The sequence below is a fragment of the Tympanuchus pallidicinctus genome, unplaced genomic scaffold (assembly GCF_026119805.1).
Source record: "Tympanuchus pallidicinctus isolate F22 unplaced genomic scaffold, pur_lepc_1.0 scaffold8, whole genome shotgun sequence".
NCBI lineage: Eukaryota > Metazoa > Chordata > Aves > Galliformes > Phasianidae > Tympanuchus > Tympanuchus pallidicinctus.
Window position 1 is genome coordinate 40,954,596 of NW_026294802.1, and position 22,355 is coordinate 40,976,950.

The following is a 22,355-nucleotide window of genomic DNA, read 5'->3' on the forward strand; positions in this document are numbered from 1 at the left end:
CCTTCAAGCACATGGAGTACACAAGAGAATTATTCTGCTAACAAAAGGCAAACAAACATATAACAAACCAACCAACAAATAAAAAACTCTAACAGGACTGGAACACCTTTCAAGTCTTCTCTCCCTTTCTTGGCTTGCTTGTATTTTGACTAAATAGAATCATAGCATCATACCTTTCCAAGCAGTTCCTTTGTTGTTTTATTTTAAATTACTCTGAGAGGATTCTCACTTCTAGGTCCTTTCTGTGTTACTGCTGTCAATCAGCTAATGCTCTCTCTGGTATTAATATCCCAGATGCAGTATATTACATTTCATCTTCATTAAAATTCACCTTTTTTATATTAAAAAAAAATCTTCGGATTGTCAAGATCATCTTCAGCAAACCTTGCTTGCCATCTTTTCACACTCAATTTTTAATGCAACTCCTTTCGTTTATTAAAAAAAGTATTATAGGATATGAAGCACAGGACAGAACCCGAGAGAATCTGACATAATAAGAAGTAGCTGACAAACAGCCCTGAAGCAGATGTCTGTTGTTACCTGTGAATCTGCCATAAACATCATCTGTACAAGTCTTCCTCAAGAAAGTGCTGTGCAGAGGACCTCAAAGGCTGAAAGTTGAGATGCATCCTCCTACTGTCTCCCTTTCTCTGCATGAGATGATTTTCTGTGGAGAAGAAGGAAACTTCAGTGGCTGAACTTATTTAATTATTGACAAATTGGTCTTGTTTTTCCTTATTAAATAAAAATCCTTCGGATACTTACAAATTTGCTTTGGATTCTTCCAGGCTATCAAAATGGTGTATTTTTACAATTCCATTCTACTCTTTTCCAAATGGGAAATACCTTTGCCTTCAAGCTGTCTTGACTTGCATGATTTCTTGATGAAAATTGCTACAAGTTTGGGAGTCATTATACAACTATAGAGTTCTATGTCAGAATTTCTCAAATTTCAGAATATCTAAAATATTTTAATGTTTTTCATTCTTATTGCATTAATCATACAGGAAGACTAATTTTTTTCAAAATACTTGAAATAAAAGAGACTTTGAACTTTTCAGCCTTTTCCCATCCATTTTTTTCTCCCTTTTCCTCCTAAGTACTGCTCTCAATTTTGTCTTTTTTTTTTCTTTTTTTTTTCACTTCTACCATACATTTGGAAGTTTTTAGTCTTGACTGTTTTCTCTTGTTAGTCACCAGAACTGAAACATTCCATTGTATACTCTCAGTCAGATGATTTTTGAATATTAAACGGCTTTATTATGTCTGAACTGGCTCAGCTTCCTGACTTGATTGCACTGTTACAACTTGCCTCCACTTTTGTTCTTCCCCAGACATGTCTCTGGTTTCTTCTTAGGCATCACAGTAAGCATATTTATTTTTGGTAATGTTACAGGTATGCTACCCTGTAACTCTTTTTATCTGTTTGTGGAAACTTCAATGTCAATCTTCTTGCCCTGTTATTTACATTACTCAGTCTGTGCTTTGTAGCATAAATTTATTTTTAATCCATTGAATTCCACTGATGTTAACTTTCACCTGGTGATATCAACAGGTGCAGTTTATAGACCGAAGTGTACTTGCTTTTATCTTGCTGAAAGAATATGAAAGCTGATTCTACTTCTACTTTGCATCAGTAGGGATTTGCGTAGGCCCAGTGCTAAGAGAATCAATCCCAAACTAGCTAGCCCTGCACTCACAGAGCATCTTAGAGTATCTTATAGTAGATACACAGCTTCCTTAATACGTTTATAAAGTCACACATTTCTGCAAAAGGACACGCAGACATTATGTAAATCAATGTACTAATTTCTCTCCAAACTCTCCTGTGTTCCTAGATCAATTCCCCAATGTTTTCCATAGATTTCAGTCTTTGATTAGGTTGCTTTTTTTGGTAAACTTCACGTCTCCTAGAACTCGGTGTAAAGCCCTCATCACCTTACCAAGAGAGTGTCCTAAACAGTACATGCGTTCTTTTGTCAGGGAGCCTCATCTCATGCTCAATAACAGTGTTAAGAACCTCTTGAGACAGAGATATTACTTAATTTTTAAAATTTACCTGCCCTGAATTTGCTCTTACCTCCAGCAGAAAAGTTTAATGTGCCATTCTCAGGCCATTCTGATCTATCAAAAACAAACGAAGAAAATATTATTGCCATGTAAATCATGGGATGCTGACTAATGTGTGTGAGTCTTCATTGCCAAATCATGTGTTGTGGCCTTGTGTCTTTTGTGCCATGTCTCATACACATAGGTGTCCATGACCTCTGCTCCCATTTTAAAATACTTATGGTCTGACCTACTGTTCTCATCTTTGGAATGTTATAGGGTTTTCTATTTGCAGGAATCCCTTGGCACTGGAGCCAGAAAGACACACCAGCTGAAACATCCACTATACACACTTCTAGGGGAATGATACAGCCACCATGTGTCAAAACCTTCAGGACTAAGAGGCTCAGCATGTGTACTTGTTCAAGACTGGTTAAAATAAAAGGACAGCTCTGCTGTGTGATACTGCTTTATATTTCCTGTTAATTAACTTAATTAAGTCGAGCATCTAGGGCTAGGAAATGATCTATGTTTGAAATTTTTGAAGATCGGGGAAGAAGTACTTATATGAATGGAATCTAACAAACAGAAGATTTTTCTGTCATGAAAACGTGGTGTCAGAGATTACGGTGATTAATAACCATAAAATTATAAAATTATAGCACTAAAATTTTAAATAGTCCAAGTATACTGCTTTGCAATTTACTTCTTACAGAAAAAGAGAACTCAGGCTGTAGTGATCATCTCTTGGCATGCATTGGACAATTGCTTTCACTGTAAGCTAAAGCAGCTTCCTGCACCGTGATCTGATCCTCCTTCTCTTCCACTGAGGTTCCCATGAGGAAGGAGAGCTGAGTGTCTTTTGTAGTTTCCTGTGCCCTGTGCTGAACAGAAAGCCTAAGGTCCTGTCTGGCATAAAGGAACTGAAATAAGTAGTCTGTGTATGCAGCAGTGGCTTCTGGGAATGGTTTCAGGACTTTGTATTTCCTACTTATTTTGTGCTTTTTTTTTTTTTTTTTTTTTTTTTTTTTAAATTTGTGAAAGGGTAAACATTTCAAGCTAAATTATTCAGAAGGGATTTAGGAGGTGTTTTCTTTAAGTTCTGCTGAATAACAAATGTGTGGAGAGGAAAAAAAAAACAAAACACCAAGCACTTTGCTTTGCTTTTGTGTTTTTGTTCACTGGCTACACTGAGATCTTTGAGGAGAAAGATTGTATAGATGTGCGGGGTGATTCAGTTCCCCCCTCTGCCTGAGCAGGATTTTCATAGGAACCACTCTAAACAACGACTTGAAGAGGGCTATCTCAAGGCTACTGAAGACAGAAAAGAAAAAAACCTGGCAAAATAAAAAGCCATAATAAAATCTGAAGTGATTCTGCTATTAAGGCCAGTATTCTGGTGGCATTTCCTCAGTAAATAAAGCACACAGAGTACTTTCCAAGAGATGGTATTATAAAAAGAGGCGGAATATTTTAGCAGTGCAATCTCAGTGTGAGTCCTCAGAGTGCAGAGTGACTTCACTTTTCTGAAAAAATATTTTCTCTACAAGGCAGCGGAGTGTAATAATAGCTACCTAAAGCATATGGTAGGAATTTAAGTAGGAGCCAACGTATTTCTGTATTATCACTTTGACAATACAGTGCAGCATATATACAGATGCTTGTAGTTTTAAAAAAGCCCACACATCAGTAATTGCTAGCACCATGACATAGAATCAGAGAGTCATAGAATCAGAGAGTCATAGAATCATAGAGTCATAGATGGCTTCGGCTGGGAGGGAAATGCCATCCTCCAGACCAACACTGCAGTACCCTGGATCAGACAGCCAGCCAATGCTCTGGGCCTTCACTACACTCATTGCTCTAAGACTCAATATTTTAAATCTGGAAATTTTGACAAACTTGAAAGGAAATTACAAGATGTTGTGCTCTCTAGTGAGACTGAGAACCTAAGATCTGGTTTGCTAAGTCACCTGTTGAGCCTGAGTATTTTTGTAAGGAGGAACTCAATATCCTTTATGTCATTTTTTTTATTATTTTTTTTTTGGGGAGGGGCGGGTGAGGGGAGGGCATACTGTAGTTTAAATAGTGGAATAAATAGTTTAATACTCAGAAAGCTATATTCCCCCTGTCAAACTGTCCTCAGGAGACCAGTTGGCTGTCTCCTTTTGATGCTGCACTGTTTGGTAGTTTAGCATTTATATCCACTAAGCATTAGTCCTCCTCTCTATTGCTATGGTTTTGCCTAATTTCATGTGATGCAGAAACTAATTTAAAACTTGTGAACCATTATCCCAACTGCAGTAGAATTACTATTTAGCAACAGACTCCAAACTACTTCTTTTCCAAGGCATTACCATCATGCAGATGCCATTGCAAGGTAATACCAGCTATTTTTGTAATGGCATTTTTTCATAGTCCACAACGTCATAGGTGGCAAGGTACAGACATACATAAGAAGCTGTTTACCTACTGGCTTTCAGCAAATAACATGTAGCCTTACATCCCCATTCTCTGTCTTAGCATGATTTGTGATGTTTTAGCACAGAGTTTTCAAGCTTGGACAGCTATTTCTGTGTAGATTTTAGGTATGCAACTATGAGAGATTTGTTTGAAACCATCTCAGCATTAACTGTATTAAAATGAATTTCAGTATTGCAAGGGAGCACTACTCTTCCTGTCCTTAAAATTACATACATGCTTAAGAACCTTACTTAATTGGATCTTGTGAATCAGAGTCATCAAAAGTGACAATAAATGGGAGTGAAATAATTATGTCAGAGCTCCAACACAAAATGTAGCATTAAAAGGTATGACTGAACTCGATTGCAAATGCAATTAACATTCTTGATTATGTAGTCTTTGTGGAGATTTTTGTCACAGGCTTAAAATGTTGCAGCACCTTGGAAGAATTTTAGGAATATCCCTAAGGAAGGAATGAGTTTCTAATTTACATAGAAAGGGATGAAGACAAGGAGAGAGGAAGATCCTGCTGCTATGCACGGCATTTGATTCTTGACATTGCTCTCTAGAAGTCAGTAGAAAGAAATCTGAGACATGAAACCTGTGCTGTTGAATGAGGAGTGCATCAGACATGCAGATCATTGCAGATACCTTTACACTGCATAGGAATCTAAAACTCAAGATTGTGATGAATACCAAAGAAAGTTTTTCTTCTTCTTGACTACGTTCACATTAATTTTCGCCATCATTTTTCCAGTTCTAGATCTGAGGCCAAGGGAAGCTGACACATTCAGCTCACACTCTGTCACTGGAGGTATAGCATGCAAGCGCCAGTCTAATGCTCCCCCCACGACTCACCCTTGACACAAGACTGAATGCTCTCAGTCATGCTGGAAGGGTCATCGGGGGCCTGGGAGTGCCAAGCACTGCATTGAGAAAGTTGTTCCTGGCAGCCATAGAGAACACCCCTTCTTCCAGGAACAGGTAACAAAGAGAGACCCCTCACATCAGACCCCCAGGGAACCTTTCAAACCGCTCCTTGGCTTCATGTGAGAGCACAGCATCTCTCAGCACAAGAATGAAGGCTGGAATTAAATTAAGCAACAGATAATGTTGTACCATACTTATTTGTGAGGCTGTGTTTGGAAAAATAACGTATTTATAAATCTTTTCTACAAAGTTGTTACTGCTGTAAAATATTCAGTGGAAGGTGTTTTAATAAAAAAAAAGAACAAAAAAGAGGCAATTCCAAGTCTAAGCATTTCTGCAGAACTTGCTGTGTAGTGCACTCTCACTTTTCACTCCTGCTGTAAAATACAAATCTGCTCTACCTATTCTGAAAGGTATCTGTAGTTTGCTCACTCCAGCAGCTGTTAAAACTGTGCTGTTTTTTTTTTCATTGTTTCAGTCCACAGAGATTTTTCCTGTTCTCTCATGCATCAGGAAAGACACCGTGGAAAATACTTAGAAGCCTGGTCATAAGCAGACCCAGGCTTGGAAGTAGGTCAGTAATGCCAAACAGGCTACAGAGGCACAATATTTTCATGGAGAGTCTCCACAAATGAACATAATAAAGACCATAAAAATACATATTACAACTACTAACATGTTAGTTATCTGACTCTAGTGCCTAGACACACAGTTTACTTTCTCTAGACATACCAACGTAGATTGGATTTGTCATTTGATTTTTATATTTATTTCTTCTGCCTTGTACAATCCCCCCCCAGTTATGAACCATTCAGAAGAGTTTGGAGTATTTTCCTAGGATATAAAATGCACCACGTCATTTCTTTGCCTAGCAAGCATAGGACAGTGTGTTTGTGAAGAGCTGTGTTTTGCCTGTTCCACGTGGAGAAAAATAAAAAGCACAAACCTAACCTCCAAGGATGCTTGTGTAATAAGATAAAGCAGGTAAGAGCAATAGCAGCTGAAAGACAAAAGCAAGAGACCAAATAGTGCTGAATATGTAATTTGTTTTAAAAGACCTTTGGAAGACCTAATTTGTACTCAAGTTTCACTATGAAGTGCAAGCAGCTGTTAGAATAAATTACAAACCTGAAAGCCTGTGAAGAAGTGTTTATTAAAACATAAAACCTGATATTCTTCTCAGATTTCAGTGGTAAACAAGGCATGAACAGTTGCTACTCTTTTCCTGCAGACACCAACTCTGCTGGAGTTCAAGATGCATTTGGACAACACTCTCAGATACATGGTTTGATTTTGCAGTGGTCCTGTGTGGAGCCAGAAGTTGGACTCTGTGGTTCTTTCCAACTCAGATTCCATGACTCTATGAAATTAGGCAATGATTATACTGCCATTATTTTATACCGATTGTTGTCTTTTCTTCTTTTTTTTTTTTTAAGGCTGAAATGAAAACAACAGATGTAAAAGATAACAGTATATTGGAAAAGCCCAATATAAGAGTGCACAGCTCCTGATGTCCCAAGGTCCTTTAAAATGTTTATACTCCACTCTAATGGGAGAAAAAATGTGCAGGGGGAAAGAACTTTTCATTGCAAGGTGTCAAGGGGCATTCAGTTCCTTGTTAAGGCAGTTAAAACAGAAATGGGAACATTGTATTTTCTAAATAAAATTGCATGACGTATTCTCACTGAAGAGCTTATCTGGTGTTTTGTGCTCATGCATTCTTCTGTTTCCAGTCCTATACAGTCTGGGCAATACACTTGAGACAGAAAGGGGCATATGAAAAAGTGCACATCATGCAACCTGCTATCATTCTAAATCATGGGTCAAAAGTGGAAATCAAACTTGCAGAGTGCATTGCAGTATTTCAAGTAACATCTGTCATATGTACAAGGAACCATCAAAACAAAATTTATTTAGAAGAGTCTGAAAGTAACTATGCATAGAGAAGCCTTTGCTCTTCTGTAGACAAGATTCAAGTGAAGAACATGGAAGCAAAGCAATTGTAATTCCAACTTGAAATGGGTTATAGAAAAAGTGAAAAACTCAGCTTAAAATAATAGTGCCACAGATATAGGTCTATCAGAAGGTCCTAATTAAGCAAAAGAGGCTGCCCAGGAAATGGCTCTGGTAATCTGAGTACACTGACAACATAATTCATAAAATATTAAACTAGTAGTTTTAATCCTGCAGCAACTTGGGTTAAGTCATGATCTTGTGAGCTGAACGTGCGCTACAGAAACATCAGAATCGAACTCTTGCTCACAAAATATGCACCTACAGCGAGGTTGTCATACACAGGGCAAGGACACCCCTCCTGAAAGCAGGCAGTCGTGCATGCAAAATTACCTCCTGCCTGCACAGTGCAAAGGGGCTACTTAGATCCCTTCTGTGTTTAATAATAGGGCTTAAAGGAGAGACAGCTCGGACACACTGTGTTGCTAATAATTCAAAAAGGTGCACTGGAGACTGCATAGCTGACTGTTGTAGCAAGGGTTAGAGTGAGGCTTGGGCTGTGTCTGCGAGCAACTGCAGCCAAAAAAGATGGTAACACTGAGCTGTGAAAAATGGTTCATACTCTTCTTGAAGGCTTTTTCTTACACTCCTAATTAGAGATGTACAAATAATTGATTTTTGTGTTTGGTGGCTAAACACAAAAATTACTTTCTAATTTGTTTCAGGTTATGGCCTCAAGTTGCGCCAGTGTAAGTTTAGGTTGGATATCAGGAAACAGTTCCTTACAGAAAGGGTCGTTAAGCACAGGAATAGGCTCCCCAGGGAGGTGATTGAGTCACCATCCCTGGATGTGTTTAAAAACTTTGCATTTAGGGTGGAGGGTTGTTTGAGTTAGAGTAGTATGGTTAAGTCATGGTTGGATTCGATGATCTTTAAGGTCTTTTCCAACCTATGGATGGAACCAACCTATGATTCTATGATTCTAGGTTGTTCGCCAGTTCTAAACTTAATTGCTGGCACTATGAAAAGCCCCTATTTCCAATACCCATCAACATCCATCCGCCCAGTTTCACGTTATTAATTCCCTCATGTCAATGCAGAAACAGCTTTCACAAACATAGGGTCCTGAAACACCTTGTTTTGTGCTTGTGCTTAAGAAGCCTAAGAAGGACAGTATTTGTATTACTTTATTGAAAAGCAGGTCAGTTAAAAAATATGTATTAACATCATTTCAACAGCTGATTTTTGTATTTGCTTGTTGTCCTCCTTCCCACTCTGTCAGTGTCTGCAATACATGTAGCAACACTTCCTTCAGATTTTCCAACATCTTTTCTGTCCTGTTGGGGGTCCCCACAACACACGCCGAAGAGGAAGGGAAGAAGGGCAGTCTGCAAGCAGCCGACCCACACTGCTGATTTCTGAACTGAGGAGCCCTGAGGGTGGTCTCCATGATCCTTTTCCACAGGCTGGCTTTATCCTGAGGGGATCTCTGGTGGTGCACAGCTCTTTTCACATTGATTACTGTGGTGGTGAAATCCAGGCATATAGTCAGGGAATAAGGAAAATCAACTTGGCCACCTCAACAAGATCAACAAATTGAAGAACAGAGGGAGAGAGAGAGAGAAAGAGAGATTTCTTTAGCTGTCTGGCTGCCACAAGTATCAGTAGTTCCCAGGGGTTTTTAAGAGGGCTAGTGATTGTCGTAATGTTTCAATAAGTTGCCCAAACAACTTTACAGTCTTTGTTTCTTTACACTTTTCCTTATTTCAGCTATGCATGAATTGCAGCTAATGAGAAGAGCGAAAACATTTCCTCCTATTAAGGGTGTGCTAAAGGAAGTTCAATTCAGGATGTTAAAATCACAGCCAGATCCAGAGGTTTTGTTAAATCTTGCTTTTGGAGAGCCCTGACCCCTGCTGCAGCCTCTTTCCTGAGAGCTGTGCCGCTGCTCTTGGTGAACTGGGCATCCTCTCCTCTTTCCCATTCCTTAATGGATTCAGACTAGGAAATCTCTGTTCCTGAGTAGGGATTGAGGCAGTCCTTGCCATCTACTCTGCCAGCTCTTTGGTCGCTCCTGTTTCCCTTCTTCCTCTTCAGGCTCAGGCTTTGAAGTCTCAAAGCAAAGAGGCTTCCACCTTCCCACAGCTGACATGGACTGAGGTCCACCTTACGTTCCTTGTTCCAGAACCAGCTGTTATTCAATCAGGGAAGTATTTAGGAGGCAGAGAATCCTGGAAATTATTCTCTATTCCTAACATTGCTTGAATATACTGTCTAATAGATGTTAAGTTCAGGCAGGACAGGCAGTAGTAGTACGTGGCACAACAAGAGCACAGGACCTGCCCTCCTGCTCCCAGCAGTTTCAGAACCATAAGACTACATGGTCAGATTCCTTTTTGTTTGTTCTCTTTCACATAGACTTCTCCAGGTAGTAAATGTCCACATGTACACATCATCATGTAAGCATGCCTGAGCTCCCACTGTAATGAAAAGGAACTCTCTTAATTGGCCTAAAGACAGGCACTTATTGTCTTTTGAGATGCTCCAGGCTCTCTGAGATGCCTGTAGAGGACTAGCAGATATGAATGATGACTTGTGCTAAGCATGCACTCAAATAAGTGCACAAAATATAAGCACCCAAATGCCGTTAGACAACTGAATCACACACTGGAGAAATAGCTGACATAGAGAGTGGAAAATAGAAAGTATCTCAACTGACCAAATATAGGTCAGTATAAAATCATGCTAGTCTTCATCAGCTGTGTTGGCTGAATGAATCTCCACTGATTCCTTTTGGAGCTTCAGCAGCTTGTTTGGGTTTATAAGGGGACACTTAAAGTAGAGTGTTCTAATCTGAGGACAGTGACTTGATCTTATGAATTCTACGGTTTTCTTGCAAAACAGCTTTAATATGGCAGGTAAGGCAATTCAAAAACTAAAGCGATGTGACTGAGTCTTTTTTGGCCATTGAATTTAGACCCATACATGCACAGATCTTGACAACTGGCTAATTTAGGCATGCAAGACTGTCAAAATCCATTATTTCTTCATTTTGCAAAATCCATAACTGTTTATTAAATTTACAGTATATATGATTAAATTAATTAATGGTTTTAAAGCCAGTTAAAACAGACATCTGTGGTATTTCTGACCATAGACTGAGGAAGAGGCTGGATATCAACATCTGTCTTAAATTTCTTGCAGAGCTGAAATTTTCATTGAACCCACTCTTTCATAGCCATCACATCACTGACAAGCTGCTGTTATTGTCTCATGGCTGTTTGGTAGTGTCAATATATAGCAGTCTTGGTCTAGTTGTCACACAAGGAGATGCCACTACCACAAAGGGTCCATTCAGCTCCTTCCCATACAGTTTCTAAAGGAGGCCAAAGACAGACCTGTCATTATGATTTTTACTCTTGCAAGTAGGCCCTGAGCCAGCTTCACTGGGCATTGTGAGATGGCAACAAGTTCTATCCTCTCAAGGTGTTTAATATAGTTCTTCAACTTCTAGATTTTCAGCCTGATAGCCTTTGCTGGAAAATCAATGCATGTAGAATGGATACAGCAGCGTTAAAAAAAAAGCAGAGTCAAGAGACTCTGAGAGAAATGGTAGATTATTTCTGACAAAAATATCTTTGAGTTCTCAAAAGACAGTTTTATGGAGAGGGGTGGGGAAAATTGAATCTTTTCCTCTCAGTTTCAACTGCAACTGTAGTGAAAAAATTACCCTTTACAAATAATAATTCTGACTAAAACTCAGTTCTATGTGTCTAAGCAGTTGTACCTTGAACTGTTTTTAATACAGTGGTAAGTATTTTTAATGGGTAAAGATGTAAGAGATTTTAGCATTATAACCTGTGTCTTATTGCTATAGGAGTTGTTGTAGGACAGAAGTATTATTTGCAGGATTTTTTCAAGAATAGATTTTAGAAGTGAAATCTTCATAAAATAAGTGGTTCATCTTGCTATCCATATATTTATTTATCTATAAATTCAAGCCCTTGTCTTTCCTTAAAGAGTTTTAAATATGACAAATGTAGAACTGAAATTACCATACACAAATATATTGTAGGGTAAAGAGTAACGCAGGTGAGAAGGACAAAGGAAACCATGCAAGCAATCACATGAAATACAGTGTCTTAAGCACAGATTAGCCAGACAGTTATATGGGGTTTGGGGAACTTACTTTAGGGCAGATTTAGCCTCGAGCTGTCCCCAGTGTAACCGCTTATTCTCAGGGCATGCTGGAAGCATGGCAGCATACATGGATGAGCTTTAACCACCATGACTGACAGGCATGGGATGGTCCAAACTAACAGCTTTTAGCCCCCCAACCCAAGTTACTGTGTCCTGCAACAAACTCCACTAGGAGTGGGAAGGGCCCTTCACTGCAACAGCCAGAGGTTGTGAGCTTCAGAGGAGCAAAGAAACAGTGACAGTGGAAACAAAAAGCTTTTGTGAAAAAATACCGACGTCAGGCAAATTGGAGAGGGAAAAAGACTTGAGAGAATGGGATAACACAGTATAAGACACAGACAAATGCATAAGACTAAAAGACATGGTTAGAGTGACAAGATACTTCGAGGACAGGAAAACCCCTGTTAATCATGGGTCAGTTGGTTGTGATAGGCAAGGAAACCCTCTTGCTCTGTAATCTTGTTCTTGCCTTCTCCTAAGTTGTCTTCATGACATAGCAGTAGGGAGAGAGTTGTGAAGTGTATGAAACAGCCGCTGCTGTGCTCTACTGTCTCACAGAGTCCTGTGTCAAAAATATAAGCAGATGCCCAGATTCATTGCTAAGCAACAGATTGCTTAAACATATCCCTTAAATCAATTATGTGATGAAGTTCTGTTGATGTTAGAAGGACTAAAGCTCTTAACTTGGTTTAAATCCATCTAAGTGTTTTGCTGAAGAGTGATAGTGTATGGAGGTGAACACGTGAACCCTCTGCCCAGCAACACCAGTGTCATGCAGCAGCCACAGAGACATCAGACTGCAGCTGCCATCTCAGATTCAGCCATTGCCTTTTTGTGCCTGTTCATTCATACTCTTCACTGTTGTTTGAGTTTCCCCTCCTCATAACACATGGATGAGCTACAGAAGGATGAGCACCTTCATAGCTGGGAATGGAACAGGGCTTTGAATAAGAAATGGAAGTATCCCACAGGTGGGATTCCTTACATCTCACTTCAGATGTCTATAATGCAAATGTAAGTGCCTGAGGTCATTACCCTAAGGTAATTTTACCTGGATGCAAAACATCTTTCCATTACCAGATTCAGGGATTGGCCTGACTCATCAGGTGCAAGCAGTGTGTAATTACACAGGTTAATTGCGGTTACAATTTTCTCCAGTTGTAACTTAGTTGTTTTAAAGCTCAGAGATCGGTTTGGTCTACTTGAACCAAACCTGCTTAGAGAGCAATTCTAAAATTCTGCCTTGTGCTTTTTTTTTCCAGCATAATAATTAACACACCACTTCAGTTAGCAAAGTTTTTGATGTGGCTTCTGAGGGCTCATAGTTGACTATAGAGGGAACGATATTCCATCCCCTAAAAATGCTGATTGTAGCTTATGTAAAATATTTCACACAGATGTGAATGTCATTCTGGAACCATCACTCCTTGGAAGCAGGATATACATCCAATCAACCTCAATAAAAAGAAGAGAGAAGCTAACCATTGCATGGCAAAAACTGATATGTTTTCCCTCTAATTTCATCACAATTTCATTACAATCTAATGTCCACATCAACAGGTATAAAATATTCTGTCGAACAAAGGCATATGTTCCATTTTCATGTTATGATTTCAATTATTTTAGTATATGAAAAGATAATGCATATTCTATAATTATAAAAGTAAAATAAAATTATTAGTGTTTCATTGAAAGTAGACAGCATTGGAAGTAAGCGGCTTAATTTTATCTAAACAAATCATTTTGTAAATATGAAGACTAAGGATGTTGTAAATTCTACATTTTGCTGGAATTTTAAAATATTTATCCTCTTTTTCTATTTCACAACTGAGAGTACCTTGAGAAACTGAAATTCAGATGAAGCCTGGTGAAATTTCAGGGGTGAAATAACCTTCATGTACTCTGAAGTTCTCTCAAATTCAGCTACAGCCATTTGGATGAACTGAAGAGACATATTCTTCATAACAATTGGATTAATTTCTAACTTTGTGTGATTACATCAATTGCATTAAAAACATAATATATATTATAAAATAATATGTATATACATAACATAAATAAATGCCCATAAGAAATAAATCAAAACAGCTTCTGTGAGTATTACTGAGAAGACACAGAATCTCTTGTGCTTTGTGCACAGGAATAAATCAAGAGATTGCTTTATTCAGGTCTCTCTGAGTCTCTCTGTATGATTTTGAAAGCTAATAAATTTTAGCCCCAGAAAGAACAAGCTATTATTGATATTTTCTGTAATTTTAGAAAATGCTAATGAAAAATCAATTAAATAGAAGCACTTAAAACAACGTACTTAGATGTTATCTCAGACTTCAATTAGAAAGACCAAAGAGCAAAACCTTCCAGCAATCATTAGCATCACAGGAGATCTTTTTACTAAGCTCATTTAAAATGAGATGTTCACCTAAATCCCTTCTCACGAAAAACAGCTTCCTTCTATCTAAAATTTCCCAGAAGTATAAATGCTGAGACACTGGTGGGCATATGGAGCAATTAAAAAAAAAAAAAAGATTAAAAGAAATTTAAAGAAGATAGTTTCTTCATAACTGTTCTTATAATGGCTCTGAAGTTCCTCTGAGTCCCATTTGACTTTCCCCCAGTGGATTTTTAGTCTTATTCTAGAATCAGAATCAGTCACAATCTCTCCCTGTGGAGTACCACATATATTCTTGCTGAAAAGAAGGGCAGACAGATACAGACTCTCTTCTAAATCAAGCCAGAAATCTTGTGAATGCCCCTGCATTTTGTTATCATGCTTGCACACACAGTTTATAAACCACAGCTAAGCTATGGAACAATTCTCAGTGAAAGTAAGGTGAATGAGGAGAACTCACATTTATTAAAAATATTTTTTTTCCCCAAAAGGAAATTTAGACTTTTTAATCATTATTATTATTATTATTTACTGAATATTACACAACTGGTTTTAAAACTGGAGTAACCACAAGGAGTTTATAGAGATAGACAAGTTAGCTCAAAACAAACCTTTATAAGGCAAAAAGTTTGCCTAGAACACTGACTTTACTTATTTGTAAATGAAATGCCTTAAATCTCTGAGGTCTCAAAGACCTGAAGTCTCACCTTTGTAGATTGCAAGACATAAGAGTGGAATGCAGAACTGACCAATCTTGAGTTTGAAAGCTTCTTACATCTCCGTCAATTTGGACAAATCTGCTGCTAGTGAAAGAGTTTAATTTTTAACATTTTCTCATATGAAGGCTGGAGTTAATGGCTCTCAGAAAAAGAGTTTGCACAGTAAGGATTTTATTGCCAAAACGGTTTCCCACCCTGAACAGTCAATAACAGGAAGTGCTAAAACACTTCCTATCACCTTTGATGGCCATACTCCTATATCCCTCACTCTAGAAAAGGGGCCAGCCACAGCAATACATTTGATTTCTCCTTCTTGGGTATGGATGTCAAGATAGTACAAATCCTTCACCTCATATAGAGCATAGCAGTTCATCTCTGATGAGCATAAATTCTGAGACCACCTGATGTTCAGTGTTCAGCACCTGCAATTCTCTCCCTTTCACTTCAAAGTCACAGTGGCACTGTTGGTTGTCAAATATTTGATTTGTATCCAACAGCCTTATCTAATTACCTTTGACTGCTTCTATATTAACAACTGCATACTCACTCTTCTCTTGGACAATTAAGCCAATAGTGCCTATGGAGAGCTGAGGAGAAGGGATTTCTCCGGCTATGAAGCTGCATAAGAAAACAGAAAAATGGGGACAAAAATATAGTACAAAGTCAAACCATGTTTGGAATAGGCTATGAAATGTCTGCAAAATATTTAATGGGATTTAAGGAAAAGAGGTGATATAATAATAGACAAAATCACCTGCAAAATCCTATCAGATCACGAAGAAGCGAAGAACAGTTCCATTATGTTGCTGTCTATTGGCAACAGTATAAGGCTAACTGAATGAGTCTAGAAGGGAAGGGAATATGAAGTCACTTTATTGCTTTGCCACTGGTAGAATTGCTACAGCTCACCTTGTATCTAGTTCATCCATAGCTATTTTATACTGACTTGTACCACATTTTGGAATATAGATGGAAAAAGACATATTAAGTTACAAAATTCATCTGGTTTTCCTGAGAGATTGTTCAGTACTCTATTATGCTACTTCTAAAGGATTACGAACCACTGTCTTACATGACTTTGAATTCAAAATCAGTTTGTGCTCTTTGAACATTTAGAAGCATTCCTTATATCCAAACCTGTAAAATAAGGCTGATTACCTTACTTTCTAATGGCATGGCACTTTACAAGCCTTTTAAGAAAACCAGAAGAGGCATCTGGTATTTGATGGAAAATTGACCTCAGCACTATTTTTTTTTTTCCAATAACAAATTGAATTACATTTTGTGTTCTCCCTGCATTCTAGCTAGTTTATTTAAAACTTTCAAGGTTTGTTCTTTGCTTCTAAGATCTTTGAATATACAGTCTTTGACTTAGAGCAGTGGACACAGGAGAAATTTATGAGGTTGAACAAATCCAAGTGCAAGGCCTTGCACTTGGATCAAGGCAACCCCACTGTCAGTACCAGCTGGGGGACAAAAGGATGGTGCACAGCCCTGACTTGGGCTTACAAAAGTTTTTGGGAGTTCTGGGAGATGGTAAGCTGGACACGAGTCAGAAGTGTGCCTTCACAGCCAGAAAGCCAATGGTATCCTGGGCCACATCAAAAGAAGCATGGCCAGCAGGCCGAGGGAGATGTAGTAAGGTACTGCTCTCCAAAGCAGAGAATTGCTTAGAATTTGTCAATAAAATGAGTATATGTTTGATGTGAACTTTTTGCTTTCTCTGTAGTACTGCTCTGACTCAGGAGACAACTTCGTGATGCCATGTATGATCACCCACTTTGATTTGGAAAAACAAGAGATTAGTCATCAGCAATCTGCTAAACTTTGAATGTACTCTCATAGATGGTGTCAGTATTTCAACTGTTTGTACATTTTGTGCTCTGATCTGTTTTATAGACCTACCTCTGAATAAATGCTCCTTCGAACAATCACTTATTCAGTCTTATCTTCATAGCTTAAGTTCCGTATTCTTTGCCTGATAGTGAAATAGCCATTAGAACAATGAATTGATTATGATGTATTGTAATAAAAGCTACTAAATATTTATATGCACTGAAGTTAGTTACATTTGTAATGAACAACCAGCTACTGCAAGGTGTAGCTTTGTATCCCATCAAGAAGTTCTAGTCACATCACAAGCCACAAGTCAAGAGTTTAACTTACACAGCCATTGTAAGCCCAATGCAAAATTCTCTCTACAATAATTCACAAAAGGTTTATTTTTAATAATTTTTACTATCACAGAACTGAGCCAGGGCTGCCTTCAAATCTCCAAAGAGCTGTTTAAATTGCTTCCCTTTGTCCTGGAGTATGTCTGCCATCCCCTCCTAACCAACTCTTAGCAGTTTTCAGTTGCCTACTGAGAATATTTCTTTCTCGCCATTCTCCAGTACTGCATCTTCTCTCAAAGCTCCAGTTTTACCACTATACTTTTCCAAGGCTTCATTCATATGCTTTTTCTGTCTTGCTTTTTACCTCCCATTCAAATGGCTCTTCTCTAAAGGATTTAATAATTTTCCAGGATAAGAAACTTCTTTTTCTTTGTCCAAACTCAGAAGTTTTTATATTGTCATAAGGTTTGTAACCAGCTGGGTACTGAATTCCATGAATTACCAAAGCAAATTGACAGTTCTTCCTCCAGTATTATTTTATGCAAGACTACCTTGAGTCTTAACCTGCTGCTAGAACTACATTGATATGACAATTCTTCTGTAATTTTACAAAGTCTGTTGAATTTGAGTCACCTTCATTTGAGATGGTTGATATGCACACGTAAACACAAAGATCAAAAACTTTGTCATTGCTTAGCATTTTATAATCCAGTTTATTTGCTATTTGATGTCAAATGTAGAAGCCTCATTTCATCTCAAATTCCAAATGCTACTGGCCGTGAGTCATTTTTGAAGTCTCCTGGTGGTATGAAGATTGAGTCAGAAACTGCTTGTTCAACTCTTAATGGGTAACAGGAATTGCTTATGCAGTGATGTGAGGTTTAAGAGAAGGAACAATGTATTCTGTTTGTTTGTGTATCACATTCTGCATCAGTGAGATAACTGCATCCTAACATAGTAGCCAGATTTTAGAAGTGAATGTTGACAACTTTTACTTGAGTCTATGGCAGCTGCATGTGCAAACTGTTTCAAAAATCAAGTCACAAAACTGCAGAGGTTGCAAGGGACCTCTAGAAATCACCAAGTCCAAGTCCCTGGAGTAGACAAAGCATGATGAAGAAATAAATATCACAAAAAAGGTGAGCTCATCTCTATGGCACTACTAATGAAGATTAAAAATGGGGGGATGATCTTTATGGTCCTTTCCAACCCAAAGCATTCTATGATTCTGTCATTCATTCAATGTTATATATTGTGTATATAAAAAAATATATAACAGATAATGTATAATCTATTGTTTAACAGCCAAGAGAGATTGTAGATCATTGATACCACTATATTATAGTATATTATACTATAATAATGCAAATTTGTCTCAAGTATACCAGAAAGATGTGAATTCTGAGTCAGACATGATTATCCTAATAGTTTTGTTCCAATAAAATTAACTTGACTATTAGAAATATATAATCTATGTCTAATTATGTTTTATCTTCCAGACAGTTCCTTTGCCTCATTGATTAAAGACAGTGATCGTATCTACTGATCTCTCCTTGTTGTGTTCATGCATATATTTGTATCTAAACATGTGTATATTTATATATATATATATATATTCAAGTCCCACTTTTATTTTCCTTTAGATCAGTTATCAAACTAAATTTAAGTCCCTTACTGTAACATCTGAACGCTTTATAAACTCTGTTACCTTTTTGATAAATGGTGGCAAATGTAGGTTGTTTTAAAGTAATGTCTTCACTGCGAGAAAATAAAGAATGGAAATATCATGCCCTGTTCATTGCAATGAAAGTTTTAGTATTTGTGTATTTAGTTTTATTGATAGTAATTAGAACTCTAGAAAACACCCCTTAGTAGTTTCAGAAAGGTTTTTTTAGTTTTAATTCTCCAAATGCACATCAAAGCCTCCCACTCCCTCCACAGTGCTGTCAAGCTGCTGCATAAATATGTGCTCTGTTGCCTGACAGTGTGGAAGAAATAATTTTTGGCAGCAATATGACCATTGCAAAGCACAGTACTGTGAGTGGGAGAAAGAGTAAGTTCTACTGTGAAGACATCATGAAACTCCAGTAAGCCAAAAGTAAGTGAAGAATAACTAAGCTAGTTTTAAAAAAATCAGTGGTCCAAGGGCACTTTTTGATTCACAGAATATGAATGTGAAATATCCCACAATCAAGATAGTCTTGAAAAACCTTTCATAATGCCTATCAAAAGCAGATTTGGAAACAGAACAATCAAGTGACAAGAAAATCCTCTTCTAGTCTGCAATGGTCCTGTGAAAGCCCTTTTCTGAACCTAGTCGCATCCCTTGAAAGGCTGCCCTTTCAGGCAAGAGCAAATCTGAAATGAAGAATTTTTAACACTTCTGCTTGGGAAGGAATTATAAGTTCCATGCTATTTGAGCTTTAGTTGTGAACTCTTCATGATTTCAGACACACAATCTTCCTTAAATCTATTTCTGCAAATTCCCAATGAGGAAAAAGATTGATACAAAATTTCTTAAGATTTCCCAAAAGAACACGAGATTGCTCTGATCAGACATCTTGAACTAGATGGTCTTGAATAGTAGTATATAATTCTTTGCTCTCCATACTTGTACAAAAAGGAGAGCGTATCTAGTGTTAAATAAATTAAAAATGTAAACTATGCTGTATTAGGTACACACCAAAAATGAATGGATTGCTTTTTATATTGAAACAACTGACAATGACAAAGAATTTTTTGTAAATTAAGATATCATTTGGAGACACTACCTTTTTGCCCTCCAAACGTTGTCATGGTGTATCAGTCCCTATTACCTAAGGGATAACAGATTGTTAAAGACTGAAGTAACAGATTGTTTCAGACCTGAAAAGAATCCTAAACATGCAATTAGTTGGACACTCCTTTCCCCTTTTTAATAAATCAGCCTTGATTTTCTACATTCTTATATTAGCCTTATGGACATTTATTTATGGCCAGTAATCTCTAAGTTTGTATCTATTTGAACATAACTGATGGTGCTGTATGGGAATTACTAAGTCACAGCCTAAAACAATGACTGAGCACCTGGTAAAGGGACATAGCCAGCCTTGGGAGCACAGATGAAAGCAATTCAACTGTGCAACCAGAATCAGGCTGCACCCCTCCCTAAAACTCATTTAAAGGCTGGCTGCCCTCCTTTTGGAATTTTTGGTGAGTACTCATCTTTGGGGCCCTTAAGCAACTCTTTATTTTACTGGATTGTGACCATCAACCTTTGGGTGATTTAGAACTGGTTATCTGCCACTGCCTTTCCCTACAGGTGCAAAAAACATTATCTAGATACCCACATCTTTGTCTTCACCAGACTAAGAGAACAGGGTGTATTTAATACTCTTTTGATACCTTGCAGCTATTACTCTTTTGTTGCTCATTAAAATGCATCTGTGATCAAGTAGAAAAGAACAAACTGGACTGACTACTGGGCTCCAGACAGAAACACTGGATTCGAGGGAAAAATAAATAAATCAGGATATTGGTTTTCTCTTGCCTACCCACTCCCATGGAATTGAAAATATCATGCAAGAAATCTCCAAGAAATGAAGCCTTCCTCTTATTTGAAGAGTCCTTGTTCCATTCCTGGATACTATATTGCAAAGAAGGTATGGGTTATTATCCAAAGGTCTTTACAGTGTGTAACTGCAATGAAAAAAAATTAAAATGGATCCTTCAACACTGCAGAAATCATCAAAACATAAAAGTTTGGGACAAATCCCTTTTTGTAAATCTGGAAAGCACTACCATCTGAAGTTTGAATCTTCAAAATTACCCAAATGACTTGAGTTGTTGAGTTCCCATTTTCAAAAACAATATAAGCACTTAGCAACGTAAATACTATTGAAGCCACAGCTTCAAGATGTCTATAGCATTATATTACCTCATATCCACTGGGCAGTGATAACTGTTCTGCTTACACTGCTCAACTGGACAAATGAGTCTTATGTGGCTCTTCATATGCAGGCAAGTCCAGTCAAATTCTTACTTCCCATGGTGTGCACGTGGTTTACTACAGAGGCCTACCTGATGTGTAGTAGATGAAGTTGTAGTAACTCTATCATTAGAAAATGAAGTCAATAAGACTTCAGAATATATACATTGAGTTCGTGATAGATATTTGATTCAAATCCTAGATAGCATTTTACTCAGAAATTCCTCCAACAATCTCTTTGTGGCTGGTTGAAAGCCTGAGCCAGCCAAATATATACAGAAGGTTTTTCTGTTATACTTAAAAATAGCTTCAAGTTTTCAGTACTATTGAACATTATGTCGAGTATCTTTATGCAGTCTGATTCCTTCTAATATTCTTCCAAACATAATGTTTTGCTGAAAGCCTGATGATATCTTCTATTCCTTGTTTGTTTGTTTTTTTCCTTACTATGCATATGGGAAATAAATAAGGGGAGTTGGAAACCTTGGTGCACTCAGGAAACTGTGATCTTATTGCCATTGCAGAAACACGGTGGGATAATTCCTACAACTGGAACACCACCAGGACTGTAAGCTTTTTAGAAGGAGTAATCAAGGTAGGAGAAGTGGTAGAGTTGCCCTCTATGTTAAGGAGTAGATAGACTGTGAGGAGCTCCCTCTGAGGAACAGTAAGGAACAGGCTGAGAGCCTGTGGGTTAAAATTAGGGAAGGGACCAATAAAGGACAACTGGTGGTTGCAATCTACTACAGGCCCTCTGATCAAGAGAAGGCTGCTGATATGACTTTCCTGCTTCAGTGACAAGAAGATTCTCATTCACAGGCTCTCATCATGATGGGAGATTTCAACTGCTGATGTATCTTCTGGCAAGACAACATGGCGAGCTGTAAGGCATCCAGGAGACTCCTTGAGTCCACTGACGATAACTTTCTAGTTCGAGTATTGGACAAATTGATTAGAGATGAAATGTTTCTGTACCTAGTGCTCACCAACGCAGAGGAGATCATTAAAGATATTAAGATCAGAGGCAGCTTGGGCTGTGGTGACCACACTGTGGTTGAGTTCATGATCTCAAGGAACATGGGCATGGCAAAGGATCCTGAACTTCAGAAGAGTGAACTTCAGGTTGTTCAAGGAATTGTTGGACAGGATCTCCTGGAAAGACCTTAGATACAAAGGATTGGAACAAAGCTGGCTACTCCTTGAGGATGCGAGATCTCTCCATCCCTCAGAATAAGAAAGCAGGTGGAGAAACAGGAAATCAGCATAGTTTGGCAAGGACCTGCTGGTAAAACTGTGGGAGGAGAAGGACAAGTACAGTCAGTGGAAGCAAGGATGTGTCACCTTGGAAGGATATAAGGATGCTGTATGCAAGTACAGAGATAGAATTGATAGAGACTGGTTTGGCAATGGGGATCATTATATTAGTTTAAGGACCAATGTATTAGTTTAGCAAAAGGAATCTGTGAGTGCTAGTCCTAAAACTTTCCATTTTGACTTTGCTGGGTTTGTGAACAGCCTTATTTTTTCTCAACAATCCTGCTTCACAGAAGCACTGGAGTCAGGATAGACTA

The 22,355-nt window shown here is 38.0% G+C and overlaps 1 long non-coding RNA gene across 1 annotated transcript in view; it reads right to left on the reverse strand.

The window, feature by feature from the left end:
* Positions 1 to 2,080: 2,080 nt before the first annotated feature.
* The window catches only part of LOC128073739 (uncharacterized), a 28,118-nt gene continuing 7,843 nt past the window's right edge, over positions 2,081 to 22,355 (reverse strand). The window contains exons 2-3 of the long non-coding RNA XR_008202862.1: positions 16,609 to 16,681; positions 2,081 to 2,124 (exon numbers count right to left, since the gene is read on the reverse strand). This is a non-coding gene — a long non-coding RNA (uncharacterized LOC128073739). The remainder of the gene's footprint in view (positions 2,125 to 16,608; positions 16,682 to 22,355) is intronic.